This window comes from Schistocerca serialis, chromosome 2 (genome assembly GCF_023864345.2).
Source record: "Schistocerca serialis cubense isolate TAMUIC-IGC-003099 chromosome 2, iqSchSeri2.2, whole genome shotgun sequence".
NCBI classification, from domain to species: Eukaryota; Metazoa; Arthropoda; class Insecta; order Orthoptera; family Acrididae; genus Schistocerca; species Schistocerca serialis.
In genome coordinates this window covers 329,305,895-329,321,982 of record NC_064639.1, presented here as the reverse complement: position 1 = coordinate 329,321,982, position 16,088 = coordinate 329,305,895, and positions in this window count along the sequence as shown.

Below are 16,088 nucleotides of genomic sequence, written 5' to 3'. Positions count from 1 at the left end.
TCGTGATTTTGTACTCTGGAGGCACAAATAAAAGTAAACGTACTGCCAGTGTGCAGTAATGTGGTATGTACTTCAAAGAAAGCAGTGTTATACGAATTTTTTTTCTGAAGTGGAAAATCCGCGTGTATAAAATACACTGCGCAGAAGACAATTAGGAAAGCTGTGAAACAATGTTGCCATTTTGAAGAATATTTAGAACTTGGGTTTCGGCTGTTGTTGACATGTATATATTTAATTTAATTTCGCACAATTGGCCATTCTAGTGATGTGTCCGATTATTTAGCAGCAGGCATAGCAATTCTGAAACCAAAGATATATACGTGCAAGCGTCATATTGAAAGTGAATGTTTACTGAACAGAGTAATGATCAAGGTAGAGACTATTATCATTTTCTTAGACACACATCAGCGTATGTAGTGTTTTATAACGTGACAATAGTTTCTACGCCGATTGCTACTATATTTAAAAAAGCTTAATTTTAAGTTGTAACAACGCAGACACGTGTCTGCAAGAAGCAGCATAATAACAGTGGTCGCGGAAAGATACTGACTGATAGGGACCAAAGACGATAGTCACATATTGTCAGTAACGGTTTGTTTCGATCACGAAAGAAATCGCTGCTGTTAATGACTCCAGGTCCATCTCAATCAAATCCCTACGGACGGCAACTGCATGCTATGAATATTCGGAGTCGGTGCCTCGCAAAAGACCATTGCTGTCAGCACCACGTAAACCTGGATGTCTTCATTGGACCAGACAACACGGAAATGGACAGTACTGACTAGAGGTTTGCGACGTGCTCCCGTGTGCCGGGATCTTGCCTCTCTTCGAACGTTGCAAGGCGTCGAAGTTGCCGACAAAGAGACTGTGGCGTTTAACCATGACCTGGAGAAACGACTGACTGTTTCAGAATTCACAAGAGGTTAGTGGCCATATGTGGGAAAACAGCACAAAGTTGCAAATCCGTGTTTCAATTTTGGACTTCAGAGACGGCAGGGCCTGTGATGGAAAAGGCAAAAGCACTGGGCATCAGGTTACCGTAAACATGAACCGCCAGCATGATAATTTGACAATAACGAAGCGTTTCCCTTTTCTTATTCATTTTTGTGATAATGGATACTCCCTCTGCACAATTACTGTCCCAGTTTAGCGAACATTCAGGCACCCTGTCACAGCGCCAGAGGCTCGCTAAATTATCCGATCTTTATAATGTACAAAATTTCGGGGATCCGTGAAACGTATCAATGAACATCCCACAATTTCGTAGCTCTATAGGGATTACAAATGATAGGCTTCATTTGGAAGTGACGTACTTGCAGAAACTGGTAGACTCTCTTCTTCAGATTGACGACATTACCATGGTTAGAGACTGTGTTGCGCGGTATTAGAGTCATTTCTCGTGGGGATGACTGTCCGGTGTCCTTACAACGCTATTATTCAGTTCATACAGTATTGATTGGCACACCCTCTACAACTCCTGAAGAGCAGCAGTCTAAACTGTGTGTCGATGTATACATACTGTCTACAGCTGCCAGATGGTGTTGCCACTTCCCATCGATGGCACATTGGAGCAGCACTAGCTTTGGTTTGCGAGTGCGCTGATGGACATCGGCAAGACATGGAAGCAGATAAGCGAGTTCGACGCTGAACAGTGTGATTTCTCTGGAGAAACGACTGACTGTTTCAGACATTCACAAGAGGTTAGTGGCCATATGTGAGAAAGCAGCACAAAGTTGCAAATCCGTGTTTCATTTTTGGAGTTCAGAGACGGCAGGGCCTGTGATGGAAAAGGCAAAAGCACTGGGCATCCTGAATATTTTCGCAACTAAGCGTGGCAGAGACATGATAAGGGGGCATAGGCGAATCATATTTGAGGAACCAGAGAAGATAACAGGTCTCTAAAAGAGAACCGTTAACACCATCATCCACGAAGATTTGAAGATGAAGGTATGCACAAAGCGTGTCTCTTCCGTCGCTATTGCGCAGAAACAGAAGAGTATGGAGATCTGCCTTTAGTTGGTACAACAGTAAAGTGCAGATCCAGCCGAGTTCTTTGAGCGTCTGGTATTCGTGAATGATTCATTGTTCTTCTACGAGACCCCGGAAAAGAAACGCCAGTCTGTGGAGTGGGAGCATATTGAAAATCCTCGTCCCAAGAAGTCACGGCCGAGACTATTCGTGCAGAAACAAATGACAACTGTGTTCTGGAATCATGAAAGGCTAGTGCTGTTTGACTGGCCCCCTCCTGATACGACTCTCAACTGTGATCGTTATTGAATTTCACTGTATCAACTTCGTCAACGCTTCCAGAACGCCGCCACCGAAAATGGAGCAGTGGCGTTCTGCTCCGACACGACAATGCTCTGCCACAGGCCAGTCTCCAGTCTGTTCCCACCGTGCGTGAACTGGAGTTTACTGTGCTGCCACATCATCCATATTTGCCCGATCTGGCTCCTTGCGACCCCGTCCTATTCGACACAATGAAAGAGGTCACGCGGGGTAATAAGTTCAGCACCAACGAGATACGAAGTTCACCACCAATAACTTCATCCATGTGTTTACCAATGGCGCCGGGATATCTCCAACGAATAGTTTGCCACGCATATACGAGAGCTGCCTGAAAATTGGCAAAAGTGCATTGACGTTGGCGGGAAATACATGTAATGTAATCTGTATTCGTTTGTTCAGTAATTGGCTCCCGTGTAAGCAAAGAAATTATGGTGTTAATCATTCTTGAACGCGCCGAGTAGTATGTGACAACCAGATAGAAAGACGTTTAAAAATACAGTGTGAAATAAATGTGTTCTAACAAGTATTCTTCAAAGTCTCTTGAATGTCGTATTCACTAAATGGGTGATCTTAAGTATCCGTTTCCTCAGCTGTTCACATCGTATGTTGTTGCCGTGTTTTTCCCCGTACAATGCTACCATACAACCTGTTCTATATTTTAACGCTGGAGCCATAGTAACGATGAAATCTGAAAATGTTGTTAACATTTGCGGACATAAATGAAATATATAGTTAAGACTCACCGGCCATTTGACGATCTTCTTCTGGGCGGTTGCGCAAACAGTTCCCGAACTCTTACGGGAATCGGCAGTAAAGTAGCGAGTAATGAGGATAATAGGCAGGGCCACTATGAAAATAGTGCAGGACAATGTGGGTCTCACGGGAGACGTGCCAGAGATAATTCCCTGCAGTCGCACTATCCTCTGTGTCCTCGGTGGCTCAGATGGATCCCAGACCAAACACAACGAAAAATACCGAACAAAATGAAAAAGAAAAAAAAAATATGGATAGAGCGTCTTCCATGTAAGCGGGAGATCCCGGGTTTGAGTCCCGGTCAGGGCATACATTTTCAGCTCCCCGCATTGACTTATATCAACGCCCGTATTCAGCTAGGGGTATTCGCTTCATTGTAATAAATGAACGACTCTGTAGAGAGTGTGTCACTGCATAAACCTTGAGATTTGATAGCAACTGATTACACATACACAAATTTAAGATCACAATATTCCCTGATAGTGAGATTTAAAGTGCTCCTGAATGTAGTTAGAACTTAGGTGCGGTGAGAGTTCAGACAGAAGCAGAGAATACTGCCCTGGGAAAACAAAAATTACCACTGACTGGCAACTTTTCTTGTTTAACTGTATTTTCTTTTGTCTTTTGCCACCGTGTGTAACCAAGACACAGTAAATATGTATCCTGTAATGAAGGAAGTAAAACAGCCATGATACTGATTTATTGTCGTTATTTCCGAGCTTGCATCCGTTATTCCTCATTTGAAGTTTTGAAATGTTTACCTACTTCAGGGCCACACAGTGCCATGTCGATATCATTAAAAAGACAACTACATGTCATATTATAGCACAGGAACCAGAAATAAAGCAATGGATGATTGTGCAATAGAAAAAAATGGGCTTTTCAGTAATATCTGAAAATGGAAGGATGCTAAGACACAAAGCAAAATTTTAGTGTGATCGGAGCCGGACATACGAGTAGTATATCGTTCAAGCAGTAATGAAGGGAAAGAAAAGAATCGATATCTGAAAACCACACATGGTCTACTGAAGAAAAATAGTATTATCTAGCGTAACTTACGTTTCTCGCATGTGTCACTATCAGCCTATTTAAAACTAAAAATAACCTTCTGAATGTTTCATGAATACTGTTATAAAAGTTAAATAATGTATCAAAATGGCCACTACAAAATTAATACTATATCAAAAGCGTATAAGCCTATTATAACCGCAGACAGCTTAATCCAGACCTTCAGTCAATAGAATGCTACAGCAGATATTAGTCACCCGTATATTTTAAAATTAACGCCACAACAAACAGCTCAAAACTACCACTGAACAAATGTACTTTCAAATGGCTTTTGCTTTGCCTTTCAGTCAGGCTAACAAGCATCATGTGGTGTTAGCCAGCCCCTTATTTGAAAGTCAGTCCAGAGTTAATGAATCTATGCAACCATAACGTGGATTCCTAGTTATCGCTAAACCCTCCTCGCAAATGAAGTCTACTAATCAATGGTTCCATTAAAAGTACCGGATCAGAGAAATAATTGCTGTTCACCGATGCTAACTAACAATGTTACGTAAGCGTCGTTCTGTAGCTGCTATAAATTTATCACGGACTGCACTGCATCCCATTTAGAGATAACAATCCAGCAATAACTGCTCATATTGGGTGGAAATCTCAGACTACGAAAGTATGGGATCAGAAAATCTGTCCACACCGTAATTTCATTAGCGTTTAGAAGGGTTTCACTCAGGCTGTTTGTGGTTTTCCAAAGTCGTGGTTAACTTAACTTACAAATATAGTGACACTAGTACAATGAAGTCAAGTAAAATTCTAACTACATTTTGTACGTATGCTCCATGTCCTGTAGGGCAGTTCCGGAGGAAGTGAGCTAAAATTAATGATTCCAATACAGCTTTATTGGTAATATTAAAACCAATTCAAGGAAATTAATGATGATTGGTTCATGCAATGTTGTTCACCAGAGCTACCACTTTGCATCCTGAAGTCTGTCTGCAGTGAGCAATACTAGCTTTATTCCCCTGCTCCACAACTTGGCTGCCAGCCGGTTCGTAACTTTGAAGCCTTTTCATCTTTCGAAGGAGAGAAATCAGACCTCGTCAGCTACTAACTCGTTTCTGAACCGTAGCCCTGTCCAGTTTGTAACTTTTTCAACAGCACTGCACAGGTTGATTATAATAATTAAAGTTCCAGAATCAAAACATAGTAGAAAGGAACTGCTCCACAGAATTGCGTCAAAATTGAACGGAATAGTGTCGAAGAAACGGAAAAGTTACAGAAAGAACCAAAATTTACGAAAAATTTTCCACTAGATGGCGCTGTTGGCGGGTATGTAAACGGGTTCGGCTACAAATGACAGATGAAAAAAAAATGGTTCAAATGTCTCTGAGCACTATGGGACTTAACTGCTGTAGTCATCAGTCCCCTAGAACTTAGAACTACTTAAACCTAACTAACCTAAGCACATCACACACATCCATGACCGAGGCAGCATTCGAACCTGCGACCGTAGCGGTCGCGCGGTTCCGGACTATAGCGCCTAGAACCGCAATGACAGATGAATCGCATTATGACGGCTGTAGTGTGACTTGCACATTAAACCAACTGTACTGTGAAAAGTGCATGACCGCATAAGTTAGACACGGTCAGTAAGATAAACTGTCCACCACAGCAGGAGCGTACAACGTCAGATTGGAAAAAAAAACGATTTTTAACTCCTGAGACTAAAATCCGCATAAAAAGCAACACAAAAATCGAATTTTAACATTCGTGAGATTGGCGCAAGGCTAATTGAGTACGCTGTCCGCCGTTTTTTGCCACAAGTTGAACTCGAGAAATAGCATGTTCCGTAACAGATCGGAGTATCTCAGGGATCATATTCAGAATTCGTTGCGAAATGTGTGCTTGAGTTCAGTTTCATTTGTAATTGGATCACTGAACACAGCATCTTTCGGCCAGCAGTCACTCGGATTAATTGTATTGATTGACTCTTCCTTCGGATCTTGGTATGATATTTTCTACATTATGAATGAAACACACACAACACTGGTACAGTATTCTACAATATTAATTGTTTGTTACTCGCACCGGTTTTCGGCCGTTATGCTATTATTAGGTACCTGCAATAAGAATTAAATGTCCTAGAATATTACACCAGCGTTGTGTGCGTTTCACCCATAATGCACACGGATTAAGGTCGGGTGATCTGGACGGCCAGGCTCTAGGGCTGATGGCTCTAGAAATGCCTCTACGGCAGCCGTTTCACTTACTGTGTAACGTGCGAAGGAACTCATCTTGCATAGAAACGACCCTACCCACGCATCCACGTTGTTGAAGGGTTGGAATTATGTTGGTGTGCAAAAGTCTCTCATAGTGTTTAGCTGTGTCGTTACAGGTAACAGTACAAGTAGGACTCATCTCCTCGAAAAAATACGGCCCTGCAATAGACGATGCTGTCCACCCGCACCACATAGTAACATTTGCAAAATGAAGCGGTACCGTCTGATGTGTGTGCGAATTTTCCGTTGCCCATATATTGAAATTCTGCTTATTGACCTCTCCTTGGAGTTGGAAATGGGCTTCTCTGTCCACAAAGCGTTCTATGGCCATTCATTGTTCTCCATGTGAGCAAGGAATTCTAGAGCAAACGTTTGTCTACTGCCATTTCAGCAAGAACATGAGTAATTTTTCAGAAGTAGCAGTGCGAGAGATTTCGTAGAATTTTATGCACCACACTTACAGGCATGTCAGAAGTTGGGGCAATTCACTGTACAAAATTTGTTTGTTCACCAGCGCTTGCCCCCTCCTTGCCTGCTGCTGACCTCGAGTCAACTGTTTTTCTCCCTCTGTGACATTGCATTTCAAAAAAACCTTTCGTTTCGAATTTCGTAATCATTTTCTCCAGACCCTTGGCACCCACCGGGCCAAAATCTTTCTTCATTCTCTGGAGTGTCTGGAACTTCTACAGGGCTGCTGGCTCACAGTTACCGCTCTTGTAAAAGAGTTTTACCAGCAACAGGCGATCCTGAGTTGAGACAGTCATGCCGAACGTCTCAGACGCAGTCTAAGTAACAGCCATTTACCTTGCGTCTCTTATATTGCACATTCTGCTGCTTTCAGCGCAGTCTAGTGGTAAAATTTTCGTTGATTTATTTTTCCTTCTCCCATTGACAGCTAATGTTTTTTACGTCCTTCTGACCAGCGGTTCTGTTCTACAGCGTTTTGAAACTGGAACTTCATAATCACCCTGTACATTCGCAATCAGCAAAGCGTCATTTGGATTGCTTCCCTCTTTACGAGGTGCTAAATCCTACACAAACAGGTTCTCCTTATCAGTTCATTGTCGAAATTAGACTCTTTACTTATACCTTCCGTGTCACTTCCTTTATAGGCATCGATCAACTGATTTAGTCTAGACTGCCAGACAGTAAGCAGACTATCTATGTTCAATAAGGCGTACCATCTGCTGAATTACAAACGTTGACAGATGGACGTCACAAATTATTATACTTTGAGTTGTCCGAAAGTTAACCATTAGAGCCTTCTAATAGTCTTGATCTTAAGGACAGTAGGTAGCGGTTGTTAGGGTAATCGCTGTAAATATTTTAACACAGATGAAACGTGGAACTTAGGGAAAGCAGGAAAAGGTGTGGACGGGGCCTAATCAGTTATCGTTGGTTGCACAGTAAACACTTACACTTTATTTAAGGAAATAATCTTTTAAAAACAATCATTTACAAAAAAACTGACTGCAACAGAAACTACACTGTCGGCTAAAAGCCTTAGTAAGAGAGAATTCAAAATTATTTGTCGATTAAGGCCAATAGCAATACTTCAGAGCAATTAGCGGCTGAAGGCCTGAATTAAAAGTGAGAAAGACAACTACACGTTGAAAATACCAAAATAATTTTTAAAACAATCAATTAAAAGTCGACTGTAGCACAAGCTACACTGACGCTGGAAGCCTAATTAAGAAAGAATTCAAATTATTTTTCGGCTGAAGGCCACGAGCAATACTTCAGAAAAGTTAATGGCTGAAGGCCTGAATTACGAAAGAGGAAGACAATACACGTTAAAATACCAAAACAATTCTTAAAACAATCATTAAAAATGTAACTGTAACACAAGCTACACTGATGGCTGAATGCCTTATTAAGAAAGATTTCAAAGTTATTTGTCGGCAGAAGGCCACAAGCATTAAGAGTAATTTAAAGAAAATATTATTTTTAAACAATTGACACAATGAGACCAAACAAAAAAATGGCGTGATCCACAGACAGTGCTCCAAGGATCGACCTGAGAAAGTCCCTACAGCTTCATAAGCGATGAGCCAGGCAGACAAGAGCAATGCTCACACAACAGGATGGCTACTCAAACTAGGGACAGTTTAAACGCCGGTAAATCCTCTTACCAAATCCACCTAACGCGTGATAACCAGTACAACGATGGAATAGTTCAAGCGTGGGCGAAGTAACAGACAGCACTGCTTCTTCAGAACCCAGTGTTTAAAACATCGAAAGGCAGAAGGAACCACTACAACCCAGGTAGACAAAAGAAACCACAAACAACACGGCAATCAAGGAGGCTGTCGAACTACACGTCATGCCGGACAGACTCGGCAAGAAGACGAAAAGTACACTGCCACAAAACTCCGCTAACCTCCAGGGCAGGTAACTGGGGCGTTAGCGGCCACTAGACAGCAAAATCCCGCTGGTTGCACTTCACCAAATAACAACACAAAATTCAATACTAATAACAGGCAGTAGAAGACAGCTAATAGATTCCGCCAATTCGACAATCTCCACTAGCTGCTGTTCGTCTCACAGCGACCCTCGAGCAGCAATGCACGAACAAACGGCGTGGTCACAAAAATGGAGGTTTCACTACTGGACTAATTTCACTCAACTCACCGTGCTGGGTCGGGTGGACAACGAGGTTGTGGCCTTCGAAACTACAGGCCCTCGATTCAGCAATGCCTGTGTGCCGCCAGCAGTCTCGGGATGTGCTGGCGCTGCTGGACCTCTCTGCTGCTCCGTCCCAACTGAACTACCCACACACCCGACCCGCAAAACACTTCACCTCCTTCCAAAGAAAGTATGGGTACTAGATATCCATAAATGCTGCTGCTGCCACTCACGGAGAGACAACGATAACAAACGAGTGGCACCAGTAAAACTCGAGAAGAAAACGAGACGCTACTATCCCTACTACACGATGCCAACTTACGAACGGCACCAACGCGAGCCGCACAGGGCTCAATAGAGCCCCTAATATTTGAAACATAATCCATAGCAACGTTTTAAGGAAGCCAAATTCCCATCATCTGGCTGTTTTATCCTCCATAAATGCACTCAAGGTCAAAATACAAAAGTAAATAAAGTTACTTTGGTACAAAGTCTTCGTCTTACTTTCAAATGGCAGCACCAGATTCTCTGCTCCGCTTATCCATGTTACCGCACGTCCCTCACAGCATTTCATACACAAGGCAGTAAACACCAGTCACATCAGCTGCCTCTCCGGGCACCGCTGGTCCGTAAGCATGTGTGCAGCTCTAACAGACTGTAGTGAGTCATCAGCCGTTCAGTAACGTCCTAAACGCATCACTAACGCCATTGAATGACAACATACCAATGGTTGTCTGTGCAACATCTTTCGTAATTATCGTATTAACGCCAACCACTTTGTATATTAAATGCGAGGTGGTTGTAATCATTCACTATCTCAGCCAGAGCAGATGGAAATCCATTTACGCGTGGGTACCCGACTGTATAGGAATGATGTTAGCACTGGACGCTTCACCGTTTGCGTTGTTAGTAGTCTTAGTATCATGACTTGCCGATAGGCGCCAGTAGTGGTATGTCGACGTAGGGTTCAAACACAAGCTGCAGTCTGCATTACAGTAAAGGACTGTCAACATGGTTCTGGACAAGGTCACCAGCGCTCTACTCGTAAAACTGTTTTATCAGAACAACAGCAATAGCGTTGCTGATCTTCACCAGTATCGACGCATTACAGGAATACAGAGAGGCCCTCTTTCCGCAGAGGGGTTGAAAAACGTGATTCGAAAGCTCGAATTACCTGGCGATTTGGGAATTCCTCCTAGGATCGGCCGACGGTCAATTGGGCCACAAGTTTTTGAAGAAGTTTCTGTCAATACGGCTGAGAATGCTGAACGCAATGTGCAGCAGTTCACGAACTGTGTCATGACAGCTGAACATTTCATGGTTCACCGTTCGAAAAGTGCTGCGAATAACTGTGAATGGTATCTGTAGAGCGGTTCGAGGCTGTCGTGTATGCAGATGGTCATCAAATTGAGCAAAGTTTGTAACATGGAACGTAAACATGATACGCAGTCAATAAATGTTACACTCTCTTGTGGAAATGAAAATGTGTTTCCTTCAATGGTTTACTCATTACTTCTCTTCCACACGTCCTTATAAATGTTTCCACAGTCCTACTGTTACTCATTTTTTGTGGTGGTCCTCTGAGTTAGCGTGTGTTGAGTTATAACTAAGCTGTACATTGTCAAACTTTACCCCGTGGATTGCTATTTCAAGTTCATCAAGCAGGTTAAATTTCTTTCTTTTCTTAACTACATGTATCCCCGCTAAGTCCTGTTCTGCACCTTTCACGGCGTGACTAGTCTCATACATATATTTGGCAACCACCTACCTGCCGTAGTTGCCCAGTCGACAAGCTTCTGTGTGTTCCCTATATCTCACTGAAAATTTCCTGCGTGGTTGTCCCATATGACGTTGTATTTTATTTTAACTATAAATCGTTACGTTTTTTGATCTGGCGCCAACTGGACCTTCTATGGTCAGAGAAGTTTCTCCAGTTTCTGTTAAACGTTCCCAAAATATCGTAAAGTGGCAATTTTCTTATCCCTTGTTGTTTCTTCTTTCCTACTTTCCTTGCTCCTGTGGATAAGATGATTTACCATCTTTACATCACAGCCGTTTTTTACTGCTGTCAGTTTAATAATGTTTAATTTGTTTAATCTATCTCCTGCACTCATTGGAAAATTGCTGGGCTGAGTTCGTAGAACCGCTGCGACGTCTTATTGATGTTGTCCATTTTTCATTAAAAATACTCAGAAAAGTTTTATAGCGATACCTTATAGGATCTTGGGTACAATGAAGGATATTTTTATAACAATCTGGAAAATAATGTTATAAAATCTGGATAAGGTAACATATTACATACGCTATGTAGGCGACAAGCTGTTGCTCATATTGATAATCAGCGCTATTCACGGGGAAACGGAAGCTACTGTACTGAATTTCCTAGATTTGAAAAAAAAAATCAGACCTGTCCTTACCTGGATACATCTGAATGTTTCTTAAGGTAAACCACATGCAGTCGAATAAATATATCTACAAATACTACTAAAATTGTAAGTATACGAAATACACTTTAAATATACTGAAAAGTTTATTCAAAGTGACTGATGACATGGCACCCACAAAACACTTGCCTTAACAAAACGTAGTTTTAGACTTTGCTTAAGTAAACGCTCATCGAATGCAAAGCACATTGCAACCGTAGTTCGAGAGATACAAGAGCAGATGAAAGTAAATTGGATGATATGCCGTTGCATTCTGTGACCATTCGACAGCGAACATCGTCTGTCGTAGTGGGGCCTCATGATATACTGCGCCTTTCAGTTCTCCCCACTGAAAAAGATCAAGAGTGTCAAATCAAGAGACCTGCCCAGCCTTAGTACTGCACCATTCCGTCATATCTAACGTTCAGGAAACCTTTCATTCAGTATTTGTAACACGGAAAGTGTGAGTTGCTGGGCAGCCGTCTTGTGGGAACTACATTCAGCGTTGGTAATCCAGTAATACCTCTTCCAGAAGAGCAGGTAAAATGTTCATAAGGAAGATTGCATATGTATTTCCACATAACATCCCTGGGATGCACTAAGGTCGCACAGTGGAATTTCCCATGAGTCGCACCGCAGATTTACGCTTCACAGTCGTTGTCGTTGTACCAAAGAAGCTAGCGTGAATTTTCAGCTGCCCAGTATTGCATGTTACGTAAATTTACATTACCGTGGCTTAAACGCTGCTCCGTAAGTAAAGCGCGCACGCTGGTAAAACGTAGTGTCATCTCTGAAGCGATGCAGAGACAGCGAACAAAATACTGTACGACTTTCGAGAAAACGTCCCCCGAGTGCCTAACATACAATAGATGATAAGGGTTGAATTCATGTCGATGAAAGATGCGAATGCCTCAACTCTAGTTGATCCCACATTCCTTGGCAATACGTCTCGTGCCACCACTAACCGTTTCAAAGTAACATGTCTAACTCCTCCTCACTGGCGTACATGACGGCATGCAAGGAAAGTTGAAACGAAAATGACCTGCTAGCAGAAGCTTGCTAGTTCTGCAGAGCAGACAAGTAAACAGTCGAAAGGCTTAACACAATTAAGTAGCCTGGCATGAGTGCGTTCATAGTGCAGTAGCCGACTCAGGCCGACTTGATTTTTAATTTTAGAATAATTCTCAGATTTTTTGCGAAGAGTTTCAACCTCAGCATTAACAAGTATTATATCACTGTACTCGTCTTTCCAAGCGAATTTGGATTTAAAAAAGTATATCATATTAAAAAAAATTGTACACGCTACAATATCTCGATCCAAGTCTGCCTGCTTAGCTGAGTGGTTACGTGCTTGCCTCCCATGCAGCAGACCCGGATTCGATTCTCGGCCGGGTTGGATATATTCTCCACTCGCGGACTGGGTGTTGTGTTGTCCTCATTATCATTTCACCCACATCACCGTCACGTAAGTCGCCCACAGTGGCATTGAGTAAAGTAGGACTTGCACTCGGCGGCCTAACTTCCCTGGAAATGGGAATTTTGTAACGAGGTCTTATGGGACCAAACTGCTTAGGTCATCGGTCCCAAAGCTTACACACTACTTAATACAACTTGTACTAACTTACGCTAAGGGCGACACACACACACACACACACACACACACCCATGGCCGAGGGAGGACTCGAACCTCCGACGGGAGGAGCCGCGCGTACCAGGACAAGACGCCCTAGACCTAGCGGCTAGCCTGCGCGGCGAACTTCCCTGCATGGGGCATCCCGGCCAGCACTGCCATACGCTCATTTCCATCTCGATCCATATAAGATTTAAGACTCCTTATCATGTAACAAAGTACATGTCCCTTAGCGTATTATCATTTGCGGAATATTCCTCTATGGTATCTTACAGACAGAACTCTCTCGCAAACCTGGTGGATTCTTGTTTAATTGCATGATTTTGCGGCTGTTGTCATTAAATTCACCCGTGTAAGTTCTCACTATTACTTTGATTATTAATTTAATTGTGATACATATATTGGCCGTATCACATTTAAATTATTAACGAGAACTAAAACGGGTGAATTTATACGACAATACACATTAGGTATTGCCAAGCAGATTCGAACATACATTATTGCACTTGGAAGTTGAGATTGTGGCGTGTAGCAGTATTCAGCACAGTGTAGCAGTTTCAGTACCGTTAGATCTTTATGCAAATACTTTTGTCATTGTACTATGTGAGAAAAAAGTGCTAAATATTATTTCCTTATAATTTACTTACTTAAATGTTAAGAAGCAAATATGGATGTAATTTGTCCCTGCATCTCAATTGCACTGTTGTCTAGTAAACTGTTTACAGATATCTACATACGATGGGAAAATGCCAGACAATCTCAAGGACTTAAAAAAAAGGAGGCTTGGATATCTTCTGAGGTGCAATTATGACCGTCATAAACTTGAAAAAGTGGTTGCTACTGCAAGATCAACATAGCTCTCGTACACAAAGGTGTCAAGCACATATAACGTACCACGTTGAACAACAGAGAATAAACATGTGATTGGAAGGAAACAGTTAAATAAACAGTTTGTCAGAATCGTAACAGAGTGGGTACAAAAGAAGTGGATGTAAGATTTGTGCGTCCATATCAAGGCAGCATATCTGTGTCTATTTGTCCTGAGATTCCAGATGATGAACCCGTAGACACATAACAAATTATCAGAGAGTTACCATTCCTAGACAAGGGATGGGGAAGTCTTTATTCACTGAGAACACGTTGTAGATTTATGATTGATGCTATGAGTTGATTGTCTATAATAATGAAATGATTATATATATATATGTGTCAAAGTTTTTCTAAACATATGTCAAATGTTTTCTGATTACGTGTAAATTGTTTTGTAATTATGTGAGAACTACATCGATCACCCAGAAAATTATGACCACCTACATAATGACCGGTATGCCCACATTTGGCACGGATAATAGCTGCGACGTGGTATGACATGGAAGCAATGAGGCCTTCGTAGGTCGCTGGCGGGAGCTGGCGTCACATATACAGGAAGAAGTCAACCAATTCCCGTAAATTTGGAAAGGGAGGCGATGAGCTCTGATGCCATTTTCAGACTCATCTGATATGTGTTCGACGGTGTTCAGACCTGGTGAGTTAGGCGGTGAGCACATCAATGGTAACTGGACACTGTGTTCCTCGAACCACTCCATCACATTCCTGACCTTGTGACATGGTGCATTACCTTGTCGAAAAATTCCAATGCCGTCGGGGAACATGGTCTTCATGAAGGGGTAAATGTGATCTGCAACCAGTGTACTCCTGGTTCGTTGTAGCGCCTAGCACGAGCTCCACTGGACCCATGGATGTCCACGTGAAGCCGGCCGTGGTGGCCGAGCGGTTCTAGGCGCTGCAGTCCGGAACCGCGGGACTGCTACGGTCGCAGGTTCGAATCCTGCCTCGGGCACGAATGTGTTTGATGTCCTTAGGTTAGTTAGGTTTAAGTAGTTCTGAGTTCTAGGGGACTGATGACCTCAGATGTTAAGTCCCACAGTGCTCAGAGCCATTTGAACCATCCACGAGAATGTTTCCCAGAGCATGTTGGAGCCGCCGTCAGCTTGTCTCCGCCCTGCAGTACAAGTGTCAAGGAGCAGATCGCCTAGCACACAACAGAATCACCCCCCCCCCCCCCCTCGCCCCCAAATGTCTTGATGAAAAAGGTATCGGGATTCATCAGAACATGCAACGCTCTCTAGTGCCGATGGTTTCTTGCCCACTTCAGTGGAACTAGCCGATGTCGTTGCGTTGACATTGGCACATGAATGGGCTGAGGAGACCGATCATTAGGGGTGTTCGGTGCACTGTGGATGTTCAGACACACTTATGCTCTACCCAGCATTAAGACATGATGTTAGTTTCGCCAATATTCGCTTCCTGTCCTGTTTTGCCAGGCTGCCCAGACCACGACGTCCGCGCAACCGTATGACGTCTGGACGTGGTTTCACCTTGGTTTCTCCACATGTTGGAGACACACCACAAAACTTCCCAAACATCCGAAAAGTTGTGCCGAGCCTCCGGGCCATTACAGCCTGCCCTCGGTCAATCTCAGATAGATCATACGCCATCTACATTCTACATATGGGCACCATGCTTACTGTATGCGCCGTGCGTGTGTCTGACGAGCAGTCATTTCTCGCAAGGTGACGCAGCTATCGCCTGTACCTGTTTATATCCTAGTATGTCAGTGGTCATATTGTTTTGGCTCATCAGCGTATCTTCTAAACATGTAAAAAGAATTTCTAATCGTGGGTATGTTTTAAAAAGCTAGTTTGTGCCAGAAATTACCCCACTAGAGGGAAATAAGGAACTATGGATGGAAATTCAATGAGCGTCCGAAATTAGCTCTTCGCACGGGATAGCTTTGGACAGTTTTATTTGTTGGGATCTGTTTGCTTAAAAAATATTTTTGGGTCATGTTCTTTTATCAGATTAGTCCTCAAAGTCAACCAAACATCTCGCACATTTTGTTGCTTCAATTTAGTATTCATTGCCGAACAACTTTGAAGAATATTAAAATCCTCCCGATATTACTCCATACTACGGTACTGCCTTAAAAATCATATCCTCAGCCTCGGCTGTAATGCCTTCAGGCCTTGCAGCTTCAGTGCCACTTACCTTGTAAATGTACGACATTCAGGGTCTCTTCGATCAGTG